The sequence below is a fragment of the Abramis brama genome (genome assembly GCF_963993115.1).
Source record: "Abramis brama genome assembly, chromosome: 13".
Classification (NCBI taxonomy): domain Eukaryota; kingdom Metazoa; phylum Chordata; class Actinopteri; order Cypriniformes; family Leuciscidae; genus Abramis; species Abramis brama.
In genome coordinates, this window is record NC_139975.1 from 24,527,357 (window position 1) to 24,552,254 (window position 24,898).

Below are 24,898 nucleotides of genomic sequence, written 5' to 3' on the forward strand. Positions count from 1 at the left end.
CCCGACCGATAAAGGATTTTTAAGGCCGATACCGATACAAATATTTGGTGATTTAAAAATCCGATATTCCGATATATATATTTTTTTAAAAATCCAGAAACGCATAACAAAACATGAACAGATTTCCCTAACATTAGTTATTTGTCGTTATTTAAGAGTCCTCAGCCTTACTAAAATAATATGATAATGCAGTTTAAAAATAAACTTGTTTGTTTTATTGTCACAACAGAACAGAATATATTAAAGTTCTGATAAATATAATGTATAAAAATACAAACTTAAGATATGAAACAAAGTCCTTTGAACAAAAAAAAGTCAACTATTATTATTAATATTGACAGTAATAATTCAATTATGTAATAATGTGTGTGTGAAGAACTGATAAGATTGTAAATGTGTACCTTGAAATGCAATGTAAGTCGCTTTTGATAAAAGCGTCTGCCAAATGTAAATGTTATAAGCTACCTTATAATTACAATGTCAACTTGCTTATCCCTTTACCTGCACTCTTTTAATTCTATCCATCTATTCCATCAAGCTACAACAAACCATTTTCAATCATCATTTGCTGCCTGCCTTCTAAAATCTACTACTTAGTGATGCACCAAATACATTATGTGACTCGTTAATGCTGCGGCTAAACGAAGTCAGCAACGCACACTTGGATTTAACACACGTGTAAAAGAAAAGCTAACTTTTATGCACAGGCTATGTTTGATACTTTTTCTCTATGTCTAAATGTTCACTCCTCGCGTGCCTAACTTACATTTTACAATGCTGAGACTGGAACTACAGATATGCTAGTTATAAATACAGTAATCATTACTTTATTTAGGCAGAATAAGTTCGTTGTGATTTCCAAGCTCATTGATGTTAGCAGTCTTCCTTGTATAGTGCCCTCTGGTGGACAAACTATGCAGCGCCAACACTCATAACATGGTTGAAGGGTGTTTCGTCCGCTTTTATTTTATTTTTTAAATATTCATTTATCGGCCATTATAAATGCCGATACCGATAGTTTGGAAAATGCCTAATATCGGCCGATAATATCGGCCCGCCGATATATCGGTCGGGCTCTAGCCTGTATGAAACACTTGGTCTTTAATAACATGAGATTTTGGCCAAATGATAGAAAATAACCGAGCGCCCAGATAGCTACAGTGAACTTTATAGCTGTCAGTTGACGAAAACGTAATGCGATGCACTTATTGCTTCAGATGTGGCCATTCTAATGACAGACAAAACATGTACAGTGGGGAGAACAAGTATTTGATACACTGCCGATTTTGCAGGTTTTCCCACTTGCAAAGCATGTAGAAGTCTGTAATTTTTATCATAGGTACTCTTCAACTGTGAGAGACGGAATCTAAAACAAAAATCCAGAAAATCACATTGTATGATTTTTAAGTAATTCATTTACATTTTATTGCATGACATAAGTATTTGATCACCTACCAACCAGTAAGAATTCCGGCTCTCACAGACCTGTTAGTTTTTCTTTAAGAAGCCCTCCTGTTCTCCACTCATTACCTGTATTAACTGCACCTGTTTGAACTTGTTACCTGAACAAATACTTGTTCTCCCCACTGTATGTCCGAAATTTTCCAAACTCCGTTGGTCAAAAACCTTGTAACTCCATTTGAGCTTAATTTTTGTAAACTATTAATAATATAATGACATATGCAAGTGTCTGACCATATATAAAGCCACAATATCAAAAAAAAAAATCTTCAATTTCTTGAAAAATAACATTTTTGGAGATATGATATCCCTACCTGACAGTGAAAATATGCTACTTTAAGATATTAAGATGAAATATGGGGCCATGGAGAACAAAAACCCAATATGGCTACATATTAAATCACCAGAGAGCTGATGTCATTTAAGACAAGAGCACTATATGACCCAACATGGTCTCTGGGGAAAGCAGGTCTACAGACTTCCTGCCGCAGTACTTGCCCTGCTGCCCACTGATGCACATCTCAAGACCTCAACTGCAGAGAAGCTCAATTCAGACAATTCCCATGCTGTTCATCTTTCTGTTCACACAGTCTCTGTCATCACTCTCACATGGGCACTACCCCTAGATATGCCTGCGTCAGCCTTGAAACATTCCAGCCAAATCCCAGCTGGCAGATTCGGATACAGATAGAAAGAAAGCAATTCTGTCCAGAAAAAAAAACATGTTGCTGCAACTTGAAAAATCACCTGAGAATCAGAGAAGAATACATGTGGCTGTACGGTCATGCCATGTTAGAGATTCAGTGACGTGCCAGGCAGGAAGACGGTGAGCGGTCATGGTTTATTAAGCTCTCGTTCACAGAGTGAATCCCACATGCTGAAAACACGCGTGATGAAAGAGCAGATCCATTAAGCTGGATTGGTTTAATGTGGCGGGCGAGATGTTTTGATGGAAATGCATTGTGTTGGAGCGAATGGGTGTTCCCTGCACCATTACGCCACTGTAACTGTTTGCAGGAGACAAATGTACACATTCTCCACAACAACAAGGCTTTCGTGAATAATGTTATCCTGGCAGAAGATGTTTCATACAACGTATGTACTGACAGGACTTCCCACAATGACTTGAGAAGGAAATAAACCCGCACAGGCAGGTGCAGTCGTCGGGCAGAGAAAAGATGGAAAGTGATGATAAATTGAGGCTGATCTATTTAAAAAGTAAAATAAGCCTGTGGAACATCTGAAGGAAATGAAACCGAAAAACACACAGACAAAAGAAATTGGATGCAAAAATACCTCTTAAACTGAGTGTGCTGCCTGAAAAGCATCAGGGAGAAAGAGTGTGCGTGTGTGAGAGAGAGAGAGAGACACAACAAGAGCCACTATTATTGTGAAAAATGGAAAGGCTTGGTTTGAAAAGAAGACAAAATAGGAAAATACTGTAGCTACTGAAGAGCGGCAGAATAAGTCCTATTCTTTCATCTTTTTAATGATGAAAAATGATGAGTAAAGGTCAGCGCTGAAAGCTTATTATCTTGTTACATGAAAACAACAGCAATCTGTTACAGCACCCATTACAACTAATTTCACACAGCGACTTTGATTCAGGCAGCTCATTGGACAATGCAGATATTTGGAAGTAACCCCATCCTCCAAAAGAAAACAAACCAAACTAGATCTTTTTTTTTTTTTTTTTTTTTTTTGAAGAAAATGTGCACAATCAAATGTGAGAGTGATTCAGACAAGATGACGGAACTGTCACTATAGCTCACATTTGTTTTTATGTCTTGTGATGATTAACAGTTAAGCATGTATTGAACACTGTTATTGTGAATTTTGATTAAAAAGTGTTGCCAAAGTGGCTTAAAAAAGATAGAGAGATTGTGATACTCTTGGAAGTGTCAGAAAGGAATCACTACATGCGATTGTTATTTAGTATATACAAGTTTTTTAAAGAATTTAGTTATAGCTGCTGCATAATTGACTAACTATTATTGAAAATTAAAGTTGTAACCTTTTTCTTTAAAAAAAAAAGATATAAAAGATACCGTTTTCTAAAAACAAAAAATACGCAAATTTTATAAAATCTCTAATAATAATTATTAAAATGTACCTTTACAATCACAGTAATAAATTATTTTTAAACTACAATAATTGTAAATTGTACTAATATTTCAGAACTTTACTGTTTACTGTCTTTACTGTATTTTGGATCAAATAAATGCCGTCTTGGTGAGTCTAAAAGACAACTTTCAAAAACATAATAGACAAATAAATGAAAAATTTTACAGACCCCTACCTTTTGAACATTGTTTAAAACATTAAAATGTACACTGATAAATAAATAAATTGTTTAATTAATGTTTAATTTGTGGTGGGTCAAGTACAGCAGGGCCAGTATAAAATATTCTTGTTATTGAGCCCTGCATGTTGTATGTTCTTCTTATGTGCTACAGAAGAAACAAATGCATCCAGGTTTGGTGAGTAAATAATGACAGAATTTGCATGTTTATGTGAACTTTCTCCAAAAATGAGCCCAAGGTCTAGAGTAAATTAGAGTAAAATGTTTGTGCTGAGCTGAATGTAGCAGTGAGTTGCCCTTCAAGACAGAAAATCTATGCTGATATTTGAAAGTCTTTAGCCTTTAGTCGAGCATAAGCTCCTTGCTTGTTATCAATATCAAGTTATCAGGAGTTCTAAAGGTTGCTCCTTATGCTGACCAAAATATCCGTTTGCCAATCTCACACTGTGTGTATCGTGAAGTCCAAGCATGCCAGTGTTTGAGAAGCCCTGGTGATGATGGAAGGAAACGTGTCCACATCCAGGTTCCAGCAGCTTGTTCTATCGACTGATGTTGTGAAGCTGGCATTATCGCAGTCTGAGAGCTGCTGCCACCAGGATCTTATCAAGGGCAGCCAATTATAAAGGAAAGGAGGTGAGCTGCGTTAAGGAAATGTCAGCAAGTCCGTAAACTCCAGCTCATCTTATCTGTCCTCAAGAGTCACGTGTCTCCTTCGTCTCCGTCAGCACACAGACCGAACCCTCTTTGTCAGAGAGAAGTCCCTTTGAAAACCCAGAATCAAAGACAAATCAGTGCAATTAGTGACAAAACCCCTGTGCATGATGTTCTGATTTATTAAACGGGAAGATGTTTAATAAATGATAAAGTGGTGCCTCTGGCTGCTGTTTGGCCCAAAGATGCATGCCCTTTTACAGGACAAGAAGAGAGGAAGATCACTTTAGTTCTCTCAGTCCCCATCAAGCAGCTGAGATGAGGGACGTCTCAGCACGCTATCCGTCCATCAGCGCTGGAGTCAATGATCCGACTCGTCACCGTGGACAGAGAGCGTTCCAGGAGCCAGAGGATGCGGTGACAAACACTCATTAGTGTGTGCTAATGGTCTGCCCGGCTGAGTTAGAGGATATCTGCACACGAGGGGAAGGCGTAAAAGTGTAGATGCAGATAGCAGCGGCTCTGTCTGTGAATGACAACCCGCTCTTGCGAGAGCTATCGAGCATGTGCCTTTGCAATGATGGGGCTTTTGACGCAGAGATCGGTCAAGAGGCTGTCAGAGGCAATGGGCTCAGACCTACTTCTGCCACATCACTTAACATTAAGAGTGACTGAGACACGTCGCAACCCCGTCTGACATTCCACACTCTCCAGCCACTCAGCGGGCTCGCAGAGATAAACGCATGAAGCGTTTCCCGCAGAAAAGGAAGAGTCAAGCTTTTTCCGTCCGTCTGATATTGAGGAACGGAGCCAAGCGATGCTCATATCAGAGTCACGTGATGAGACTGGCAGACAGCCTGAGAGAGACAGTGATTCTTAAAATACAGAAGGATAGCGAGATTATTGACATGTCTACAATCACCCATCTCCCCCGGGCATGACAGGTTTTCGGGCCCAGCTCTGTGACTTACTGACATCTGTCATCTAATGGGAAGCTAAAATCTCAGAAGTGAATAAAGACAGAATTGAATTTGGGAGCTTCCTAACTTGCACATACAACTATCTCATCTCCTAAAAAAAAGACAATTTTGTGCTGCAAAGACAATATATAAAATTCGATATTATTATTATTATTAATCATTACCCCATACTTTTGAATGGTGGTGTAAAAACTGTTTTCAAGATTGATATCAGCATTAGAATGATTTCTGAAGGATCATGTGACACTGGAAACTTGAGTAATGCAGTGAAAGCATGAAAAAAAAAAAAATATATATATATATATATATTATTCCACACTTTTGATTCGGTAGAGTACTTGTCGACTGTTATAAATGATGAACACGTTTCTTAGGCCTTGATTGCTGAAATAGACATTTTAAGATTCCAGTAAAGATTATAATTAGAAAGTTATGAATATACACAACACTTCTTGAGCAGAGAACTTGAAGTTGACAAATTATTATTTTTTTCCTTGAGTGAGAGACAAGAGAAAAATCTGTTTTGAGTAGCTCTTGACCAGTATGTTTACATGTCTTTTCAAAGAATCACGTCCCTTTTGTGGCACACAAATCCCCCCTGTGACACATTGAAGGTTGAATCGTAGACCTCTGAAAGGCGGGAAAGAAAAGGAAATTGTAATACTTGAATGCCTGAGGGACTGAACAGGCACAAAGGTTGGAATGCTAAAAGAGATGCTGTCATGCCACTGCTATGGCAACATCATGTTCAAAGAGAACCGCTGTGCTCTTTAATGGTGTTAGATACACTGTATCTTTTCTTTGATCCTGTCAAGAATGCAAGTGCATTCATGGCTTTACTGGCTATAAAAATCACCCAGTGAACAATAGGGATTCACATTATGACATCATTCAGGAGATATAGCGATATCCCAAAAATAAAATAGACTCTTATAAAGTATGAACTGTCGTCATCTCAAACCCTCACACCCACACACAGGGAATGATATATTCACTGACACATAGGGTGCAGCAGGGGTGTCAGAAGTACTGTTACTTTGGTACCAACTAATAATAAAATAATTCTACAATATAAGTTTTACTGACTCTATTCAATGCAAGAATGCAGTCTGGCTGACAGACGTATACTGACTATATCTATCCATCCATCCATCCATCCATCCATCCGACTGTTTGGGGAGCTTATTATTCATTCTGAGCATCACTGTAGAACCCATTACTGCTCAAATATTCATTAAACCCCATGAAGATAAAATGCGTGAGGCAGTATGTAGTGATGCCCCAGACAGAAGCAGGCACACAGTGTTTACAATGGATAGCAATTTACATTACAATGTTCCCAATACTATCAGCAATGACGAGTTCTACCCGACACACAACACAGAGCATAATCGCACACACAAATTCCATTAAAGCCTCTCATGCTGTTTTATTTATCTGCAGAATGATTCAGAGAGACACAAAACAGAGTACTAGGATATGGGACAGTGAGAGCAGACGTGAGAGATGGGGAGGTGTGGCCTTAGAGGAAAAAAGTCCCAGACAAACGCAAAGAGGACGAAACTTCCAAGCGGATGGATGGTGAGCAGGAGGAGAGAAACACAACTACAAAAATATGGGTAGATATCCCATATGTCTGGGCACAAACAACACCTCTAGTGACATGAATCATTAAAGGGAAGCCTGGAAATAGACTCTGAAGTTGGGAAGGTCAGACAGGGTGTCTGTCTTCCTACATTCAAAAACCGCTCCGAGCTGATGGGGTCTGTGGCCCCACCCAGAGATCGTGCACAATCATTGACAAAGACTGTACATCTGGCTGAAGGTGAACCACAGTGCAGTTGCCAATTAAAACTAACGAGAACTGGTGTGTGACACATTTGTCATGATCATCTGAAAGGATGAGCAAGAGCTGAGATATAATGGTCTCATCATGGCTATGTAAACCATTCCCATGGGAAATAAACAGCAGATCTCCTTTACTACACAGACACAACTGTATTCAACTGATCCAGGCCTCCAGCTGCCATGTGTGGCTTATCCCACACTTCACCACTGATCCCAAAACAGCACAATCCAATTGATCCTGAGATTTGGTCACAGAAGCCTTTTTCTCCAACAACTCATCCATGCCCTAGAAACATGATTTAAAAAAATCAAATTAAGAGTTTTGTGATAATACTTCAACGTTCTGCCTCAGTGTTTCTACCATAGTGATCGATAAGCATTTTCAGAGACCTTAATTAAATGTTGGTGTGCCTGGGGTGCTTTAACTAGCTTTTTAACCAGGTTCACAATAGGTGAGAATCTGCATCGTAGCTTCAACGTGCACTATCCAATAGTCACTTGGAAGAAGCGAACAACTATTTGACTAGTCACAGCCTCATTTACTAAAATGACATGTATAACTGCAAGCAGCAGGTGCTTTGAAAGCTTTAAATGCACATGCACAAAGTAAGATGGCGGCCATGTTTTTGTAAGAAATGTAAATATCCTTCAAGTGATGGCACCTTGGACAAAGACACTGTATACCAATTTTCAAAACTACACAAAAATATATCTGAACTACAACAAAAATGGTGTAAAATTAGTTTGTCTTTATATAGTGTATTACATAATATTGAACATTTTACAAACCACCTGCTGTGAACGGAAAATGTCTGGATCACAATAACACTAGAATGTGCAGGGACATTATCCCTATACAATGTTTATAATCCTGATGCATACCAAACACAAAGTTTGCACAATCTTTATCAAATTCTTATGAACTGTGGTTGTTCACTTTACATCCCGATCAAACAATCCCTTTCTGTTTAAGTGGATGGTTCCTTGCTAGTAACAGCTAAAAGTAAAACACACTTCATGCATTTCAGCATTTTACTGTACATATAATATTGCACCAATGCAGGGGAATACAACAACGCAGCACATAGGCCTACTTATTGAATGAATTGCTAGTGAGGAATGTTGTGGGGGACACATGTGCAACAAGCTGAGCACAGCTGCAAGTATTGTGGGATAGCAGACAGGAAGACACATTAATGAGCATGAGCACTGAAGACTGAGGCTGGCAGCGAAGGGTGATTCGTTGTTTCCTGCTCGATGTGTCTGTGAGTGGGAAAAGGATGATTCCTCACAGGTGAAAGTCTAGTAGCTGACAGCCTGCGTGAGGTGTCTGCCCGGTGTGGGTCAGCGGCGACGCTCGGTAAAGCTCTGACAGGAAGAGGAAGGCAATCCGAGCTTGCAATTCACCTGTCCAAAGCCGGGCCCACATGTGACAGCAGCAATTGAGAAAGTGACCGAACAGTTGAACCCCTGCATCCAGGCCCATCAGTCTGCAGCCACTGAGACTCACTCCTGAGAAATGCTCTGAGAAGGAGGGCATCTGGAAAATGGGCTAATGAGTTTGCTCTGGTCCAGGACACCTAGCAGAAAGCAGCCTGTAGAAATTTCTACAGCCTGCTGTATTTCACAGCAGCGTCTCAGAATCTATAAAGAAGCTAATATGGAAGCCAACCTGCCAGTGTATCTCAGTACACATGCATAAAAATTAAATACTTGGGAGGCAAAACAGCAATCTCATGGTAATGAAAAAAAAAAAAAAAAAAAAAATCACACTCAGAGATTCTGCCAGACACACAGTGATAAAAGGACATTAAAGCGCTACATGTTAGCACAAGCGTTCTAATTCCTAACCGGTGGCAATCACGGTTCTAGATGAGAATCTGTTCGCCAGCTGTACCGAACGATTATTTAATATGTATGCGGAGGCCTGAAGCTGCGTGCAGATGAGACGACGACTCACGTCTGGATATGCAATGATGACTGATGCAAATGGAATAATCCCTCACTAGGCAAGAGATGAGGCACAAACATTACAGATGAGGATGACATTTACCATTTGCTCAGCTGTACAATTCACTCCCACAGATCATTGAATCTGTTAAAGAAAAAGAGAGTGCGAGAAAACGCATCGCCTCTGCCACATCAGAGGTGAGCGGTTTGAAAATGAACACTGTTTTTATTGGCTTGTTGTGAGAGTGCTCTTTTCACAACTTTGGCTTCAGCAGAATACTTCTCATGTTTCTGGAGAGCATAAAAAGTTTCTCTTTATTCTAGGGCTGTGAAACGATTAATCTCGATTAATCGCATCCAAAATAAAAGTTTGTGTTCACATAATATATGTGTGTGTACTGTGCATAATTATTTTGTATATATAAATACACACACATGCATGTATATATTTAAGAATTTTTTTTATTTATACATAAAATATTAATATTTATATATAATACAAATTATATATACAGTATATTTAAGCAAATATTTCTTAAATATATACATACATGTGTGTGTATTTATATATACAAAATAATTATGCACAGTACACACTCATATATTATGTGAACACAAACTTTTATTTTGGATGCGATTAATCACGATTAATCGTTTCACAGCCCTACTTTATTCATTTAACAAGAAAAAAATATATATGCACATTGGAGCTGTGGCCTCGAGGTTAAGATATTGAGCATTAGTGCTCACATGAGAAACATGGGTTTAAATACTATATTGTACTGTATTGACAGAGCTTTCATAAACTGATTCGGTTCCGACTTAGTCGATTGGGGTGTAACAATACACTCGTGTCATGATTTGGTTCGAAACATGATACTAATCTTACAATACCAAACTCTGACAATATTTATATACAAAACGAAACTAGAGTTGAAATGGCACATTGGCATGCATGGCATGCACTGAAAAATAAATGAAACTATTTTTGTCCTAATTTCTGAACATGTAAGAGATAAACTGGTGAGCTTTTATTTTGACGGAAACTACAGTCAAGCTTTTATTTTGGCAGAAACAAGTTTACAAAACCGTCTCATTACAAATCTAGTGAAATGCTGTAATCTTTAACTATGGAAATGTAAAAATAATGCGTAACTGTGTTCCCAAATGCATGCTAAACACAGCACATGCACAGATCACTGCAAGTTCTATTCATTCACTGTGAACCGGTATTGAGAATCGAACCCACGGAGCTGATCACATAAGTGAAGTGTTCACTTCTTCTTTGCGCAGCGCAAACAGACAGTCTTTTGATAATGACACAAAGCCTTTTCGTGCTTTCGATTTTAGTCTGTTTGATAGCAATAGTGCAAAACACGACATAAAAGACCTTTTATGTTATTATGAAAAGCTTAAATATAATTTCGGGCTGCCACAGTCTAGTTAACGAATGGGAAGCACTGAAATCTATTTGTGGCGGTCAATGCTGAACCGCCACAAATAAATCAATGTATGGGAAACACTGATTCTGCTCAGCTAAAAATACAGAATTATGTTAGACACGTATGCTTGCACTCTGTCCCTGACTACATTGTATTTTATTACATAAATGTATTTTATTTTTAATGTATTAATAATAATGATTAAACGTGGAATCTTAAGTTTATGACCTGGGTTTACCATATTTTAATAGGTCATCAAAATGAAGATTGATTAAGGATCGATATTGGTTTCTTAAAATTAAGATCGATTAAACTGATTAATCAATATTGTCAGCCCAGCCCTATCAAATACAAAGTTGATATGCGCTAATCCCATTCCACCCTCTTCTATCATTTCCTGTCCTCTATACTTTTGCTATCAATAAAATGTCAACCATCCCCAATTCAAATGTAGAAATCTAGTGAAAAACTGGATGCAGGAGTAATTGACACTAGTATCACTGGACATCCTAATCAATAGATCCAGCCTTGACACTCATATCCCAAAGTCTGCATACGGACATGCTTCAAATCCATAGTAAACCCAGCAGGCTTGTTAATCAACTCTAGTTTAAGCCCACTTGAGGTCTGCTCGACTGACACACATATTGAAAAGTTAAGAGTTCACATCCTGAGAGGCTCACTAAGGAACAGAAACCTGTTCAGATCACTGCATGCAATTGATAAAACTAACTTTTAGAAATGTCGTCTCCAATTAGACTTTATTGGATGCTTGGTGGTGGGGCGGCGAAACAAGAGTGGTGAGTGCCTGTGGATATTCTTGCTTTTGGGAATCAAATGATCTGCAATTTCCACCAGTTTAATAGGAAGTCCTCACTGTACATTGACTAAGGCCATTGAAACCCATCAGCCTATCAGAAAGAGGCGTTCTAATGGACTTCTGATACCATCACAGAGAAGTGGAAGAGCTGCCGCTGTCCCTGTACACTTAATGAATAGTATTAGGACAAAACGGCAGCTTAACAACTTCAATAGGGAACAGCCAGTTAAATCTGATCGCCGCAATTTCTATCTATAAAAGACCTACAAAAGCCAGAGGGTTGCGGTCACGGTCTGGCAGCTCAATCTTTCTCTTCTTTTTCTCAGACTCAGGCCAAAAATGGTCTTTTCAATTCTCTGACAAATGAATGCAGCAGCAGTTAAAGAAAAATAACATTCTTCTATGTAACATATTTCGATACTCCACTTCTCCACATACATACAACCGGCGTAGCGTCATAGAACGTCTCTGAAAAGGTTCACGCCCACTTTTAGGGGAAAACAATCCGGCGAGCGCCATTATAGTATCGGATTGAGGACGTGTACTAACCCTTACAAACATGTAATTTGTATTTAAACATTTTTTTTTCACACAGTAGGCTACCCCTATTATGTATTTGTATTTAATTAAATTCTTCCACACAGTATTTTGTATTTTTATTTTATTTTAAATACATTTCCATGTATTTATGCCCATCTCTGCCTGCCATCATCATCAATATTTTGCTGTTATGGAAATATCATGAATTACAGATGATGCTATCGAAAGCTAAATCAGGCTAGATGTATGGCTGGACAGAAAAGTACACTCAGTAGCTACTCTAAATATAAAGACATAATATTATACATTTAAAGATGTTTACTTCTTAAAACCGAAGTAAAATCATCCACTGGCTACCTGGTGACTCGATGAGGTACGAGTAAATGTCCGGGTAAGACACTTCTGGCCAATGGGTGGGGTTGTTAGACCAATTTGACGCTGGTAGAATGAAAGGGACATGTTTTTTAAGTTGCCCAAATTAAGTTTATAAATGTATCGTTCACGCTCTATGGAAGGCAGGGTGGACATATAATTACTCGACATATTTCATCTAAGTGATTTCTGAAGTTATACACGTCTGCCGGCTGTGTACGGACGTTGTTTTGTGCCGCTATTTTGTATTGAAGTCTATGGGAAGTCTGGCTTGTTTTCCCCTAAAAAGGGGCGGTTACGAAATTGACAGTTAAGTTCCCGGATGTGCCGGTTGTATGTATACTCCACATTCTACTAATCTGACTTCTGACTTTACAACTACAGTACATGTCAACTACCAATCATCATAGTATTATTAATACTCAACTCTTTATATCTCCTAACACTTAACTTGAAGTGCCCCAATAGACATTCTATGGACTGTAAGTAACTATACAAGTACATCTCAACATATTCGACTAACCCTAACCCAACAGTTTACTAATTGCCTGATGATAGTAGACATGTAGTTGACATGTAGTTGCAAATTAATGATATTTAGTAGTCATGTAGTTTCAAATTTACTTATAGTTAGTAGAATGTCTAAACAGGTATATATTTTTTTTAAATATGTGAGTGTTGCTTAGCAATGCACCATTGTCCATTTTGGTGTGGTTTTCAAGATCCAATCAATTCCCACTGGCACTTTTTCTAGTTGATATCCTTTTTTACTAAAAAATATGATGTAAAATGAGTTGCAAACAACATAATATTTGCCATTTCAATGCATGAAGGGCTTGGCAGACAACTGAGACAGTTATTGTAGACTACAGGGAGGCTTTTCGCGCCTGTCTAGTAAAGAGTGTTCTCAAATGATTTGTTCACAAAACATTTGAAAAATCTCTAAAAACACCACAGGCATTTTTGCAGCTTATTCTCACCAAGAAGCAAACCAAGAGCTGGTTCTCACCAAAGATCAAAACAGTGACAAAAAACACAGTGTTCTCATAGCTCAAATCCTCCATAACCAAAATTAAAGGAAAAGGAAAGTTTCAATTCTACCATTATTAAGCCACTTTTATGTTGTTTTACAATGGTATTTTCTTTCTTCAGTAGAATATAATATTTAAGTTTGTGCAGAGTGCTTTTTCTTAATGTGAACTGGGGTGCCAAAAAGTATTAAAAAAAAGCACCAAAAAAAGTGGTGAAAAAGTTATTCAAGCCATATGATAGCTTTATGTGGCGAACAGACAAAAGGTTTGTTGCTATTTGCTGAAAGTCTTTCCCTCAGCTGAAGCTCTAAAATCACATTTACAACATTAAAACATGGAGTGTCAAGATGTATCACAAAAGGTTTGACATCAATGATGTGAAATATATTTGGTTCTCGGTCCGTGTAACGCTTCACAATTCAGTTTTCAGACCATACAATGCAAATGCAAAAATGCAAAATTGAAACCAGACATTAATTTTTCTTGTTTTTCCAGTACATTATCAATGGATATTTGCCTTTTTCTCCCCTTTTTCAATTTTACTTTTGCTAAATTGTGACTTCAGAAACAAACATTCGAATAAATGAAATCTAACCGATTTTCTATTTTTCCATTTTTCGTCTTGTAATTTGCGCCGTGGGCGGTACCATTAGCATGGGGGTGTGGCCGTGGACTAACTTTACTATCATTTCATTGATGTAACTGCTTTATTTACACTGCATGCACGTTTGAGGAGAAGTTTAAAAGACGGAACACAGGAAGACATTTTTCACCCGAAGTGCCATCATTATTATTATTCTGTGCTAAATTATAAGGCAGTCTCGGACCGACCATCGGGAGCAGCCGGGAAAAGTGAAATCCCGGTGGCCTGGGTATGATTTGGCACATTGCCCTTGTTTGTATTTACCTATTCATTCTTACTTTATTTTATTAATATATAATATAATATAATATAATATAATATACATTTTACATGGTACAGTAGCCTAGGCAGCCACAACCACGAGATCCCAGGCAGTTCATTTTCAGTGCAGCAGAACGGGGGTGGCAGCGCTTTTCAAGATCCTTCACGGGAATCTAGAATAACGATAAAAATTATAGCTAGCCTACTAAGCAAAAATATAGAAAAAATAAGCATATTTTCCCCCCCAATTTTTTAAAGGTTTTTAGCTCTCGTTTGTAGGCTAATACAATATTTAATGTCTATAGTGCTGATTCATTATCGAATGGTGAATTTAATGTGCTCGAATAAATAAATAAAAAACAAGCTGGGCAATGTGCCAAACGTAGCAAGGTATTTCTGTTTATTTATTGAAAATAAATAAATATTATTGCTCTTGATTTGCAGCACCATAGTTAATAGCCTAGTATCGCCTCATGCTCATATCCTGGCGAACTGCTTCTATTGTAATGAACAGACTAGAGTTCTACAACTGTGCTAGATTTAAGGGCATTTTACGGGAACGAGAAGCGGTGTAGAGCTAAAGCACACAGAAGCTCAAGCGGATGCCGTCGTAACGAACAATGCCCGCTATAGTGAAAACATCTGCATCTTTATTGTATTGTAGGCTATTACAAACGAGAGCTAAAAACCTAACAAAAAAAAAGCTTTTTTTCTATATTTTCGCTTGGTAGTATTTTTATTAATAAGGTCAATACAAACAGGGCAATGTGCCAAATCATACCCAGGCCACCGGGATTTCACTTTTACCGGCTGCTCCCGATGGCCGGTCCGAGACTGCCTTATAATTTAGTAGGCTACACGTAGACTATTAGCCTAATAATAAAAGTTATGGCACTTCGGGTGAAAAATGTCGTCCTGTGTTCCGTCTTTTAAACTTCTCCTCAAACGTGCATGCAGTGTAAATAAAGCAGTTACATCAATGAAATGATAGTAAAGTTAGTCCACGGCCACACCCCCATGCTAATGGTACCGCCCACGGCGCAAATTACAAGACGAAAAATGGAAAAATAGAAAATCGGTTAGATTTCATTTATTCGAATGTTTGTTTCTGAAGTCACAATTTAGCAAAAGTAAAATTGAAAAAGGGGAGAAAAAGGCAAATATCCATTGATAATGTACTGGAAAAACAACAAAAAAAGAATGTCTGGTTTCAATTTTGCATTTTTGCATTTGCATTGTATGGTCTGAAAACTGAATTGTGAAGCGTTACACGGACCGTTCTCATTTGTCTTATCACTGACATCAAATCTTGCAAGAATCGGTAATACTTTACAATAAGACTCCATTTGTTAACATTAGTTAACTGAATTAGTTAAAATGAACTAACAATGATAATACTTCAAGAATGTGATGATCTTAATGTTAATAACAACATTTACTCATACATTATTAAAAATCAAAAGTTGTATCTGTTATATTATTTAATGGACCCGAGCTAACATATACATTCAATGAACAGTTGCATTTTAATTAACTAATGTTAAACAAGATGAATAAATACTGCAACAAATGTACTGCTTAATGCATTAATTAACATGAACTAATGGGACCTTATTCTAAAGTGTTACCCATGAATCATCATGACACTCCATATTTTCAACATTGTTGCCAAGAAAAAATAACTCTCATGTTGCTTTTTTGTTAATGAGTTAATGTGAGAACTGAATTTTATGATCATACCCACAGAATGATGTACAGTATAAGAAGAAACGTGCCTGTGATTAATTGTATAAAGTGCACACCCAACACAACAGAAAACAAGAAACTCTTTAAATGGTGATGTCCTACTGGACGGAGAAAGAAAAAAGAAAAAAGCATTTAGTTCGGTCAGACATTACTTATTGGGCTTCCTCAGATCACACACACACACTCATATATTCAAGAATATCTAGATGGGTTATCTTACCCTGCGAGAGGATGAAAACCTGAGAATCAAAGAACAGAAGAGTGGGAGCCAGAAAGAGATAGAAGGAGTCTCATTAAAGTACCATTGATGAAAGCGCCTGAAACGCAAGTATAGCGCGGCAAAAGAGGGGAGACAAGGATAAAAGGAAGTCCCATATGATCTAGACATCAGGCGTAACTTCTGGAAGACAGATGGTGAAGTTGAAGTTTATTCTGATACTCCTGCACCTACATCGATACAACAATGTATAGTCGCATACTACTTGCCGATACGAGTATTGATACAGATGCAAGTGCGCAGCAGTGGACCACGCTTAATTTTAATACAAGAACAGCTTTTAAAACGGAGTGGAAATATGCTGAAATTACTAGAACAAGGTTTAATCTGGCCCTCAGAGGAACATAACTGGGGTTGCCTGATATCAAGGGACGTAATCCCCCAATCAAAGAGCTTCACACTTGTGTTTTACTTATTTTGATCAACTTGGCAACCATGTGCACACGCTCTGTCTCCTCTGTGGATAAAATCGTTGGCTTTCCTAAAACTAGCGATCTTCAGTTCGATATTCCATTGACAAAGTGTGATACATCAAGTCTGTGTTCATTTATAGGCCTGGGAGAGAGAGAGAGAGAGATTGTGGATGTATGAATTACCTCAGTTCGTGCCGCGTTTCTCTATTAACAGTGAAGCGGTGAGTATCATTGCTTCAAAAACAGTGATGTTACCAACTCCTTGCTGAGAAAGATGATGGAGCTCTTCTGTGGTCAAGCTATTTTACTGATAAAAAAATTCATGGCCGTGTTGAGAAGTTTCTGTGTTGCTGAATGTTTCTGTGTGAGTGACTGTCTGAACGTGTGTGCGTGAGCTACAGTGAAGAAAGCGTATTCGTTTAGAATGTTTCTAATATTTCTTAAATGTAGAGAGTGTGTTAATTTGTGCAGCAATGTAAAGATGATTTTATTAATATATTAGAATGAGTACATTATTATTCATGTGCTTAAAAAAACAGAAGAAAACAGAATATTGTACCTGGTGGGGAGTGCCCAGTGTTAACATGGAACCTTTGCCATTACCTATATTGTTATACAGGGCTACAGAGGCCCTTCATAATGGAAAGGGCAACTGCTTACTCTTTCTATAGTTAACAATGGCCCTATAGAAATTAGAATGCAGTGTTTAATAAACAGCTGTTATACTACATTCTGCTGAGGTGAAATTTAGTGCAGACCCGTATCGTGATATATATCGTACCGCGGCCTCTGTATCGGGATGCCTGACTTTGTTGTCGATTCACAGCCCTATACGGCAGACTGCTGAGAGCTGGAAAACACCACACATTACTGATTTACATGCAAAAAAATGATTTGAGTAGTGTTAGAAAACATTTATATTGTAATGAAAGCGAGGCATCAACACTATTTTCACGACTGTGCTAAAAGTCCTTCAGTATCCAAAAAACCCTACATGAAGTATTTTCATAAAGCAGCGGAGACTTCACTTCTGATGAGCTTCCACAACTTCTTGACTCCATGATGATTTAAAGTAAAAAAAAAGTCATTCAACAGAACATAAAGGGCAATGTGGAAAAAGTGGACAGAATCACAGAGTTAAAAAAGGAATTTACTGTATAAAAGTAACAGAATTTGGCACAATTTGGATGAATAAACAGAAAACTTTGGTTTTACACTTAATCAAATCACAATAAGGATTAGTGTATATGAAAACTAAACCGAAAAAAGTCACGTGTGATGCTCATAGTGTTTTCAGCATCTGCCATCTCACACAACATGAACTTCATCTCCAGAGCTGCTCTGAGAGTCACTTCACAATCATTCAACTTTTTCATTTAATAAAATCAAATACACTTTACTGCAAGGTCTTCAAAATAAACGTTTAGTTTAATTTGAAATTATGATAAATATATTACTATTGTACAGTATAATGAACTTCTCAAAGTAATAGCCTAATAATAATGGTAATAGTAATAGGGGATAATATGGATTTCATAGTGCCCTAAACGTGAAAGAACATGGCGGGACTTGATTTTATCCTTTGAGAAGACTGGATCATGGAAAGTGGGCATTATGGAGGCAAAACAAGATGGAAAGCATCTCATACCAATACGATTTTTTTATTTATTTTTTACATTGTTTGTTATTTGCTCTTATTGCAGCAACCCTATATTAGATTTACGTGAACCAGCATACTTACAGCATTAACTACCGGCAAGACGTCACAAATCAGACGTACACATAAGCGCGTATACATCCCGACACAGACAGAAATGAGACGGAAAGGGCAGCGGTGATTGATGTCCCAGACCCCCTGAGGTATACCGACAGAAAACTTTTCACAGCTTGTTATGTAGATTCAATCATTCACTTCTTTCATGTGGCACGGAACAGAGACAGCTGAGAGCAGAGTCCTCGTCACCACAGGGTGGGATTCCTTCAAACATACAGCCTTTCATCACGTCCCAATCTCACCGCTACGTAAACAAGCCAAAAAACACACACACACACAGAAAAAGAAATGACAGAAGTGTTTGAGATCAATACAGACACTCCCTGCGGGGAAACGGTTTGAGAGGGAGGGTGTGAGCTTCAGGAACGAGACTGATTGATTGAATTGCCGTCAGTGCGAGCCGCAGCACGAGCGCCTGAACGTTTAGCTCATTCATCAGCGAGCGGCTCGTGCCAGGACTCATCTCAACTGTCACAAGATCTTGGAGTCACAGACACAATGCCACACAAGGTTCCCGCTGCCTGATACCTGATTGTGACCTTTAAGGCCATAATACCAAAATCAACAGTAATACGATGCATCTATATATAAATATAGAAAACCGATGTAAAGTTTTGTTTCTCTTTTATCTAAAGATCTCCAAATACTTGCAGGGTCACACGCAGGACAAGACCTAAGAGAAATAATGTGAGGGAGTGGAGGTCAACAGTGGTGCTGTGCTTCCAGTACAGTGGAATATCTCTTGTTAAACCAACTACACAAGCATCCACACACACACACACACCCCCGCACAAGCACTCAGACAGCCCAGCCTCTTCACACACCACCTCATTTATCAGTAAAACTGTAGACACAGAGATATGTCCTCATCCGGGATTGTGTGTGTGTGTTGCAGTTCCTACCACATGGATCACAAACACATGCCCACAAACTGAAGCAATGAGCCAGACGGGGCTGCCAACCTTTGCCGAGTGCTTCTCCCACACACATTGCTTACTGTATTGCTGCCTCCCTTGTCTTTTGTCTCAATCGTGTTAGGGTGAGAGGCAACTGCCTCATCTGCACCTCCCCTCCTCAACGCCAATCAATAGTGTTTCACGGCGCACTTCTCAAGCACCACTTACTGCAGTCTAATGGTGCCGAAGGGTTACAGCAAAGCAGCGTGACTCACTGCATATATCATGGCACTTGCTACATCCTCAAACATAAAAATAAAAACATCTGCTGGCTGATATCACCTCTGATATCACAGCTGGCTTACAGAAAATACTGTGGGATGCAAAAGCCAAATTTTGGCCATTTTTCCTAAAATGATCTCAGAGGCCAACATGCAAATCTTGTAGTCAAAATATCCCAGTTCACCAAAGCCAAGCAGTTAGCATATATGCTCTGATGTAGGAGTGGGTGATAAGCAAACATTTATTTTGCAATTTATACATACAGATGACTCAAAAATATATATAAAAAGGTCAAAAGGTAGGCCTGTCACATTAAGAATTTGTTTTAACCCTTATGCACATTGCAATAAAACAAAAACAAAAGAAGCGACATCCTTCTCTGTATTGTACCATAAAATGACCTCTTGTCCCCAGAACGTAGAGTACCTGAACCACCCACCCACCCACCCACACACACACACACACCTCTCATCCCTGCTATTTCCATTGTTAACCAACCCACACTACATGAATTAAAAAGAATTGATAATTAGAATCAGATTTTTCTGTGAAAAATTGCTTAACTGGCTCACACTCTCACTTCTGAAGTTAGCACTGCTAATACAAGTGTGTTTATGTTAGTGTGAATGTGTGAGCACCACACAACACCTGACAACATCATGACAATAGTGTTTCCACCAGCAGCAAGACACAAATAAACCTCTGCATCTGGCAGCAATCCTCAGCTATAAGCCAGTTCCCCAGGTCCCTTGGCGATTAATAGACTCAATGTCAGTGTATTCAACCTGCACCACATATTGTTGCACATACAATAATTCCACTGAAATATGAAGGCAATGTCTTCCCATGATTCATTAAGACACAAAACCATTGTGGCATGTCATTAGCAATTCTGAAAAGAGAACCAATTGCTACACAGTGTTGGCGTATTACCCAATACCCACTGATATATTAAGTAGCCTAGTTTGAATAGTTCAAAACAGAGGTAGCATTAGGTTATTATTTTGATGCAGCCCTCTGTGGTAATGTATTCTGTTGTTGTGCAATTCAAGAGAAAAACTACTATCCCAAGGCTGTTAAAAAATTATAATAAGTTAAAGTGTAAGCCATTTATGAGGCAAAAAAGCTTCACGCCTAAAACAAAGACAAAGAAATTAAAGCAAAAGTGAGAAAGACAGGGTTAGAAAGAAAAGAAAAGATGGTTTAAAAATAAACTGGGTGTGTTTTGTAACACAGAAACAAGTTCTGAATGAAATAATTAGAGACCTCATTTTTGCTGCCAATTGTGTGATTTGGATTTAGGCTGTTTCCATTCATTTCGCTATTATTTCTTTAAATGGGTCACTAAACAGTTAAATTACATGGTGCTCACCTACAAACGAGTGGGTAGAACAGTCAGCACACTTTTTATACTGATTTTAAGCTGTAAAAAAAGGTGTGTATTCACAGTATAGAAACAAATTAAACTATGTATATCACGAAACAGTAGCGGAAATTGTAAATAAAACATCACTAAAAGATTATTGGAGTAGTCTACATTTTACAAGAAAATACTATTTCAGTCTTTCTACTTCAAAACCAAAACCAATGTGTTCACTTGTTTCATTGATTTCATTTGTGAAATATCATTTGAGAAATTAAAAGTAGCTAAAAGCAGCGAGTAGCTCGCGGTTAAAGCGACAGAGAGTTCAGGTTGAGTTGTAAACAACCTGCCAACTGTCCTGTGCGATATTGGAGATTCTCACCCACTCGCTCTCTGCAGTGCATCCGTTATCCGGTAACATCAACACCAGTGGGGCGGGTGGAGGAGGGCTGGGTTGGTCGTCTAATGGAGTGCCAGCGCTAATGAGATGAATCTATCCATTATAATGCTTTAACGAGAGTAAATCTGCATGGCTGGTAATTAGTCCACACCCCTGCATTAGCTCCACTCCTTGGAGGAGCGACTCTGTCTTGTGTTGCCAGAGGACATCAGAGCGGCTGAATGCATTATGCACCAGATGCTGTGAATTTTCATCATTTAGATGCGTTTCCATCAGGGAGCGGATTGATCAGGCACGGTCACGGCGGATAAGAGCACGGCATAATGACAGGCCGGGAAGGAAAACTGCTGGCGTTGTTCAAAAAGAAACCCCATTAAGCAGCTCCCAGTTGCTAAGCAGACACGTACGGCACAACTATTTAGAGCGGCTGTGAAGCGATGGAAGATTGTAAGATTCGAGACAACAGTCTCATGACTCAGCAAGCATAATCAAGGGCTTAACAAATCAGACAGGTGCTAATTGCACTGTGCAACTGAGAAGCAAACTGCAGACATCCCACTGAGTGAGCCAATATTAGCTTTGTGCGTACTACAAATGTCTTGTTTTTGGTCTTTTGGCGCTTTTATTTAAATGTGATTAGAAAGAGTAATAAAAGGATACGATCAGGGAATGTTGTGAGCATAAGCATCATTCTGTTCAGCCACGACTCCAACATACTACAGTGTTATGTTTTTAGTCTTTTGCGCCTTTTATTTAGAGGAGGTTAGAGAGTAATAAGAGGACCAATATCGAGAGAATGTTGCGAGTCAGATTAGAACTCATTTTGTCTGCATGAACACCTTTCTGTTAAGCCACGGCTCTAACATCCAGTGTCCTATTTTAAGTCTTTTTCCACTTTTATTGAGTAGAATAGAGCATCTTTCTGTTAAGCTATGGCTCTGACATTCCAGTGTCCTATTTTTAGTCTTTTGACACTTTTATTTAAAGGAGAGTAGAGAGAGTAATAATGGAGTAAGGCGAAAGATCAGGGAATGTTGCAAGGCACATTAGAACCTTTTATTTTCTGCATGAGCACCTCACCTTTTTGTTTGTAGTCTTTTGTCACTTATTTAGAAGAGAGTAGAGAGAGAGAGAGTGATAAGAGAGTAAGGGGCAGCAGAGCAGAAAGGAAATGTTTAGAAGGCAAGATGAAATATCAGATTCAAACCCACGTCGTCTGAAAGATCACCATAGCTCACTGCTAAGTCACAGCACTGACATACTACACAATCTTAAAAGCCCTTCTTCAACCTCAGCAGAACAATAAAACATGTATTTTTTCTATTATTGTCTGAAACCCATTACCACACTGACTTCCATTTCAGCAGCCGGACTCTGGAGTGTTTAAATATTCGGTGTATGGTGAATACAGCTCATCTAAGCCATTCTCAAATGACGTCCTTGCACTAAAGAAAAAAAAAAGTGTTCTGAAATGGGCAGATTAGATTAGCGCTAGAAAGCTTTGATCTAAAGCTCTCTGGCTAGCTTTGATCTGCACAAGCAGCTCTTCACCATGACCAGAACACAATATGAGCCCATTTCACTTCCATTTGTATCAATTCTATGGGCATATACGACGATGAGAAGCTCTGCTCACCGTCACTTGCTGCCATTTATCCCTAATCAGAGTCACTTCAAGTCATGAATGGCGGCACTGTTCCTGAGGCAAAAATGACCATCAAGGGCCAGGAGATCAGAGCAGCAGACTTCAAATGGAAATGATATTTACATAGAACAGCATGTGTAGAAACACATGATGGCTGAAATTTACAATTATCAAATGACTCTAAAAGGGGCAATTGGTAATTTCTGAAAAACGCTGCTGAAAGTGGATCAGACTGAGCACCACAACAAACTTGTAGCCAATCAGCAGTAGGGGGCGTATACACTCATGATGAGAGAGGAGAGAGAGTGAGCAAGGGGAAGATTTGAAGAAAGACTGTAGAAAGAGAGATGACTGAAGGTGTTTTTACACTCTGGGCATCGTTGCTTTCACATTAGCAAGTTTTCATGCGAACTGTGCCCCGTTCTGAAGTGTGAAAACGCCCTGAAAGACATTACAAAAGAAAAAGGTCAGAGGAATCCCACTGGAAAAAGAAGGGTTATGATCAGGCAAGAACTTTAGGACCCATATTAGTATTAGAAAAGCTTTCCAATGCTAAAGAGACATAAGCAGGAAGGCTTGAAAAGGACGCATAGGTTGCGTTGTTTCTGTTTCATATAACATTGGGTTTGTTTTGTTTCACAGAACAAGATAATGTAATATTAGCTGTAGTAACAGGAGGGTTTTGAGTGTCATTGCTAGCAACCAACTCTTGCTTGTATATACTCATGTGTACTTTGTTAATTTTTTGTTCTTCCTTGTTGTCCGTTCATCATCTTCACTTTGCTTAGCATTATTTTGCTACGCTTCAGCTATGATAAAGAGACATCCACTCTTGCATTGCATGTTCATGAATCTTGGGCACGGAGCAATGAAGGGTCCGTTTGTTTGGTTCGATTTGATTTTTAAAAAGCAACAGTGCTTCTCAGATATTGCTTGCTGCACCTTTAAGCAGAAAGTTGCCGGTTCAATGCACATCTATGATCCATGTCCATCATCATTTTGGCCATCAGCAAGGCGTCGAACTCCAGAAATGTACAGTGGTGTTTTACTGAGACATTGAATAAATGTCACAAAAAAGTGAATACCAAGAGACACGCATTGCATTGTATCTTAAAATGCTAAATGGGAATAAGACTGCCTAATTAACATGAACAATTAATCTGATCCAATTAAGTCTCCTTGACAACCAGAAACATAAAGTAGTCTTTCACAGATCCATTTCTTTCAGCTAATCATAATTCAATTAATTAGTATGCCATTAACATTCATATGAATATGAATGGGTTCTCCTTCATTTGAGTCAACCTGTGTCAGAAAGGTTTGTAAAATTCCCTGGGCGTTACTTTTCAAGTGTTATTTTGAAGGTCATCAGCAGCAGACAGAGTCTCTCTTCATGATTGGCATATATCCAGCGGCTCCCTGACTTTCCTTTGCATTTTGAAAATCCAGACTGCAAGGTGATAGTCATAATTATGACAAGATACAAGCAGAAATCCTTGAAACTCTTCAATAGAAATAAGAAATGCTTGTTTATTTGGTCACCGGTTGTATTAAGTGTTGTTTTCCATGCAGATTTTAATTACATTTTTATTTTATTAACCTCATAAATGGCTAATTATGATATCAAAGCGATTATAAAAGTGGAAATATCCTGAGGTTTCTGTTCTGATGTTTTAATGAAGGCGATAAATTGAAGTGAACAGCTCACAGAATGCAGAAGACCTCCAGGCATTCACCTCCCACACTCAAAGGTCAAGGATAGAGCAACAGCAGAAATAACGATGTGAATGTAATTAACGAC

The 24,898-nt window shown here is 38.5% G+C and overlaps 1 protein-coding gene across 8 annotated transcripts in view; it reads right to left on the reverse strand.

Moving 5' to 3' along the window:
- Nucleotides 1-24,898, reverse strand: part of enox2 (ecto-NOX disulfide-thiol exchanger 2) — a 248,246-nt gene that overhangs the window by 98,691 nt on the left and 124,657 nt on the right. The window lies entirely within an intron of this gene.